Source organism: Leopardus geoffroyi, chromosome C2 (genome assembly GCF_018350155.1).
Source record: "Leopardus geoffroyi isolate Oge1 chromosome C2, O.geoffroyi_Oge1_pat1.0, whole genome shotgun sequence".
NCBI lineage: Eukaryota > Metazoa > Chordata > Mammalia > Carnivora > Felidae > Leopardus > Leopardus geoffroyi.
The window spans coordinates 143,546,972-143,553,316 of record NC_059333.1 but is presented as its reverse complement, the minus strand read 5'-3'; the positions used below and the strand labels follow the sequence as shown (position 1 = coordinate 143,553,316).

The window sequence follows — 6,345 nt, the reverse complement described above, 5'->3', positions numbered from 1 at the left end:
GAATAGATAAAGAAATTGTTGTTTATATACACAATGGAATACCACGTGGCAATGAGAAAGAATGAAATATGGCCTTTTGTAGCAACGTGGATGGAACTGGAGAATGTTATGCTAAGTGAAATAAGTCATACAGAGAAAGACAGATACCATATGTTTTTACTCTTATGTGGATCCTGAGAAACTTGACAGAAGAGCATGGGGGAGGGGAAGGGGAAAAAAAAAAGTTAGAGAGGGAGGGAGGCAAGCCATAAGAGACTCTTAAAAACTGAGAATAAACTGAGGGTGGATGGGGTTGGGAGGGAGGGAAGGGTGGGTGATGGGCATTGAGGAGGGCACCTTTTGGGATGAGCACTGGGTGTTATATGGAAACCAATTTGACAATAAATTTCATATTATAAAAAGAATTTCTATTGCATAAATGAAAATATTAACACTCATTAACATGGATTGAATGAATGAACAAACATTTTTAGCATGTTAAATATTTTAGCTCTATTTCCCTAACTTTAGTCACTGATAGATTACCAATGCACAAATTTGGCCATATCTGAGTATCATCTGTACTACTATTTTCCTAATATATGTTTCTTTAATTTGATTCACTTTACCAAATTTAATTAAAGGAGAGTTTATACTATTGCTATAATTTATTGCTACCAGTATAGAATCACTCACCATAAATAGATGGCAATTGTAAAAATAATGAAATATAAGCAAAACAACATGATTAAATTCTAAGTAGATATTGTTGTCTGCTTATCCTGAGGTCTGCTTTCTTTGTTATGAAAGAACATTAGTTAATCTGAAAAATGGTGATGATGACATACTTGTTCCACACTGAAACTTATTGATGACATACTTGTTCCACACTGAAACTTATTCCTTGATAGAATCAATAGAAAGAAAAGAAAATTGGAAAAGTTTCATATCCAATCTACTTACTAGGTAAAATTATCCTGTACAAGTGCCTCATGACTTAGGAGACTCAGTTCTTTAAAAATAATCATTTAGTTCTGTTGTCTATCAATCAAACAACAGGATATTTTGAATGGGGCGGAAGCATGTGGTAGGTTGTGTATAAAAAACAGACCTTTCCTCTTGAGGTAGGGAAAATGGTATCATATATTTGTGAAAATTAAACTATACCGCAACTTATTATTATGAGAAATCTATCCTTTGTCAAGTACTAGAGTACGTTTTAATAATATGGATGCTGTTAGCATGGGTCAAATGTAAATTTTGGGGAGTGCCAGTTAAACCCAAATTTAAAGTGCAAATGGAATGTCAACTAAGAATATGGCCTAATTTGACTGGATTGACACTAATATTTCCCCCTCCCTTGCTCAGTTTTCCCATTTCTCAGCAGCGAACAGCCAGGCACTGAGCTGATGTATGGGAATTCTTATGCTCTGCATTCTGAATAGAAATTGTCACATCATGATTTCTGGGCTCTTAATTATGCTTTCTTACTAGATGACTGAGAAGCTATTTTTATACTTGTCTTTTGTTCATAAAGGTCAGATCTAAATTAAGTAGTCAATATTTCATCCAAATGTTCCACAGAGTATGGCTTAATATTCCAGTCCTTATTTTGAGCAACCTTCAGAAGCTTGCTTTCAAGTTAGTTATTGACATGAAGTAATTAATACTAAATTTTACAACTGCCAAAGTGATTTTGAGTACATGCCTTCTCTTATTTTATTGCATGGCAATTCTTTAGCATATGAAAAAAAGTGCTCACCAGACTTCGATCCAATTTATATAATACTAGTCTAAACCATACAATTTGGCATATAATTAGATACTTTTTTTTATATTGTTTGTTGGGATTTGGATATATTGGCTAGATTTTCCAACCAAATTGTAAGCGTCTTTAGTAAAGTTTGAATATGTCTTGAGTACTTCCTCTGAGGTCAGGCCCTTGAAAATTACCTCTTGAGTAACTGATACAGACTACCACTGTATAAACCATTGTTTGAGAGCAATGCCGTTGAGAGCAACTGCATAAATAATCTTATGATAACTTAAAGAGTGGGGAACAATGACATTTTAAGATTGGGGAAGGGGTGGGAGACAACAAGTTTCTTTTACCAGTGGTGATCTGCTTCCTAGTTCTTCCTGCCAAGGGAGACACTGAGGGAGTATGGACCAGGTCCCAGGTGAATGCTTCCTGGAGATGTTGATTTTTTTCATGTTCTTTGTAGGATAAAGTCTTTCCAAAGAGATACTCAAGTCTCACAGAAGTTATTCATGGCTAGAATCCAAGACCAAGTGCAAATTGCAAATCAGCTATTGAGTGGTAGCTCACAACCCTGTCCTGGGGGTTTCTGCCCTGGGGGGGAAGGCTAAGTGGAAGGGTGGGGGAAGAAAGCTACACCAGCCTCTAGTAGGAATAAAGGGAGTTCAGTGTGGCGTGAATGGATTGTAGCAGTGTACAAAATAATTGATTCAATGGAGAAAGGCAAGGCTCTCAAATTGTAAACTGCTATTATTAATGTTTTTTAATGGAACTTAAAAATAGTTTCAGGGTGTTTACAATCCCCTTAAAATAATTTGAATATTGTGGTTAGTGACAGGGGAGCCAATATTAATAAGAGGCAAGAGACGCTTTCTACTAGCTGAGCCAACCACCTTCCCTCCTGTATAGCCAAGACCTCACTCATTCTTAATTGACATTCCTCACTATGGGTTCCATAGATTATTTGGGACATTTTAGACAAGGTGTTAGTTAATTTTTTTAAATGTATATAACTACTTATTGTTTTTTTACTGCATTGGAATTCAAAAGCATAATTCTGCTTGAAGTTATTCTTTAGCAAGTGTCCTAGTTTTATTTAACCCATTATTGACGGAACCAGATGGAGAATCAAAGACCTGGTTCCAAGAACATTTGAAGAACAGGGATTTATAGAGTAGTCAAGAAAGAAAAGCTGAAATAACATTGTTAAATTGAGCATAAGACTGGTGAAATAATACTATATATTTTTGTGATTAACTTCTTGATCAGCCTATAAAGTCATACCAATATATCAACTTCTACAGGTTAATCATGAACTCTACAGGCTGTAAACTGCCTGTACCTTTATTGGTGTGGATTATTAGTTAAATATACTGGGACATTTCCCAACAATATTAGGTTAGGATCAAGTGGAGTTATTAGAAAATGCTGCAGCGTGATGTCAGAGAACCAAGCAATGATCATTTTGCCTGTTCTTCATGACTGTGATAAATTCTTGTTTAGGTAATTGAATGGGAGTTGGGGTCCCATCTTTTCTTTCTGTGTTGTGTTGTTTTGTTTTTTTTTTAGTTTGATTGATCAGCCCTCGCATCCATAGTGCCAAATAGACTATATTTTTACACCACAATATTTTCTTCTTGAAAATTGCGGGTTACATCAATAGAGTTGACTTTAAACAAAATGTTCCCTCTAGGACGAATAAAGGGAGCAAGCATGACTTGTGTGGTCGTTGTAGCATAGTGTAAGAAATAACTAAGACAATGGAAAAAAGTCAGCCTGTGTGGACTAGACCGAATGCATATGCTGTTTTTAGGCCACAGATTGAGCAATAAAAATCTAACTTTCTATATTTGCCCAACACTGAGCTTAATTTTTTATACTGAGCCCCATTCCACATATTAGAAAACATAATCCATTAGCCTAAATGCAAGTTTCAATATGTTGGTATTTCTTTGTCAGCTTAAAATCGGACAAACTGAGGATCGCTCTTCTCTCTGTTTTTGCCTGAGTGGTATTTTTGGCATCATGATTCTGGGGCTTTGAGACCGCCTGTGCTGGTGTCTGAGCTGATTGTTGGGTATGGTTATACTTCCATGTGGCATCCAGAGAATGTAGTGGCACAGCCCTATCTGACTTCCAGTCCCCGGTCCACAGTTCCCTCTGTGGCCCACGTCCCCTAGATTGGCGGCAAGTTCTCTATAGGGCAAACTCTCTCATTTTGTCAGCTTACCTTCTCGCGAGATTGGAAGGGCCAGCCCATTCTTCCCTACCTCTCTGGGCCTAGAGACTTGGGAAGTCAGCAAGACCTCTTTGCCTCTGACACCCCGGGAAGCTATCTCTCCTGCCCCAACCTGCCCCTTGCTGTGGTGCAGGGAACATCTCATGCCTAGGGCTCTCAGAGTTCCCCATGGGAACTGAGCCCCCAGCCCTACCACACTTGAATCCCCAACTTAAAGAGAGCTCCATCATCTAACTCTCGCCTCCTCCTGCCACCACCAGACTGCCTAAAATGAGATGGAATTTGAGTCTCTTCTGAGACTTCTTTTCTTCTGTCTTTCTGTCCTCTCTCCTCGAGAAGCTTTGACTTATTTTGAGGAGCGGGAAGGAAAGGTTGCTCAGCAACAATTCTTTTGAATCTCTCTGCCTTCTGCTTAGACTCTCGCTTTTTAAAGCCCAGATATGTACTCTCTCTGTTCCTGGTTGCTCTAGGCCACCCCACCTTGGGCAGTGCTAGCCTCACACTCTGCTGCTTGATGACAGGAGGCTCATGAAGTCAAGAGAAAGTGTGGGAAATAATGCAGCAGTGAATTCTCCTTGTGTATTATATAGTCACTTCTAGGAACTTCAAGTTTAAAAATCCTGAGATTGTATCTTATAGTTTGAAAAAGTAACTAAAGGGATAGCAAATTTGGAAGTGAGGAAAGCTCTAATCCTCACACATGCGCAAATTACCTGAACAGGATGTGAGATGCTTATTGTAAAGGTGATTAAGCCAGAATTATTTTTTTTAATGTTTGTTTATTTAGTCATAGAAAGAGAGAGACAGAGAAGGAGAGAGAGAGAGAGGCGGAGAGATAGAGAGAGACAGAGAAACCAAGGCAGGTTCCACACCATTAGCACAAAGCCCAATGTGAGGCTCAATCTCACGAACCATGAGATCATGACCTGAGCTGTAATCAAGAGTCAGACGCTTAACCCACTGAGCCACCCTGGTTCCCCTAAGCCAGAATTCTAGAGGGAAGGGATTCAAAGCTGGCCTTTACACAGCTTGTTTCTGACCGTTCAAGTGAAAGGGAGTGAATGAAGCCTGATCACCCAGAGGGTGAAAGGTGCTGAGACTTTGATGCAGCTTCCTGCCGTCCTGTGGGAAATTTCACCAGGGGAAGCAAGAGGATGTGGGACAGGTTGGATGAGGGAGGGGGGCGACTAGGTCCAGACTGTCAAGTCTCTTCCCAATCATTTCTACCTTCTTGTGGAACTGTTGGTCTGTGTTGGGAAGGATTCCATGCCCGAGCCCGCTAGTCGTCATCTTCTCCCACACTTCCGTCTCACTTTCCATGGGATGTCATTCAGTGACTGGGACCCAAGCTTCAGCAGCCTCCTTGGCTCCTGTTCCCTGTGGGCAGATGGTCATCACATTGCTATTCCAAATCAGGCCTTCCGACTTCAGCTCTGGGCTTCTTCTCATGAGATCACCTTTTCTGAAACACAGTCTCCCTTATGGCTCCTTACCATCGTATAGCAGTCCCTGGCTACCTCTTTAGCTGTACTCAGTACTATAGCTTTTTATCATACTTCACACTAGATAAACTGGACACCTTGCTGCTCTCCAGGTGCAGCCCTCGCTTAGCTGACTCCTGTCCTTTGCTGAAACTTTCTTCTACTCAGAAGCTGCCACTGAAGTATACCTTCCCGCACACCAAATCTATATCCTGTGCTTATTGAGTGCCTACTAATTCTCCGTGGTCTTCTCAAATGAAACTTTTGCATCAACTCTCAATCTCCCATCCTGTTACTCTGGGTGAACCTTTCATGAAGCCTTTGTGAGTGCCATACCCTTTGTGGAACTTCTGGTGCCTTCTCTACTGCTGGCCATAGGGGTAGATTATTGAGCATTTGTAGATTTAGACTACAGTTGAGTTACTTTGTCTCATTTTACAACAGTTAAGGAAAAACGTGAGAGTAAATCTGTCCACTATACTAAAACTTAAAAGGTTGCGTTGTCTTTCAACAAAGCATTTGGTCAAACACGGAGAAGCTGATGTATGTTTTGGTCCCATTCGTGGAGCAAAAATATTCTTTGCTTCTAAAGGGAACTCCTGCCCAAAATGTTCTCTTCTCCAGTTGTTTAAAAATTCCTGACTCTTAGCAGAGAGAGTTCGGACAAATAGGGGGATTTACCATATCTTGGTTAATTTGAAGAATACAGTGTAATCCATCTTTTGTTCAATTTGTAGTAATGAACAGTTTCAGGGCTTGTGCTATCAATTGTAGTTTCAGTAGACTGGATATATAACATAAACCAAGTCTCAAAGCACCAAGAAAGGGCCCGGAATTTGACCATTTAATGTGCCATGAGATTAAAAACAACAATAGTTAGAGTCACT

The 6,345-nt window shown here is 39.8% G+C and overlaps 1 protein-coding gene across 18 annotated transcripts in view; it reads left to right on the top strand.

The window, feature by feature from the left end:
- The window catches only part of NEK10 (NIMA related kinase 10), a 231,216-nt gene that overhangs the window by 186,637 nt on the left and 38,234 nt on the right, over window positions 1-6,345 (top strand). The window lies entirely within an intron of this gene.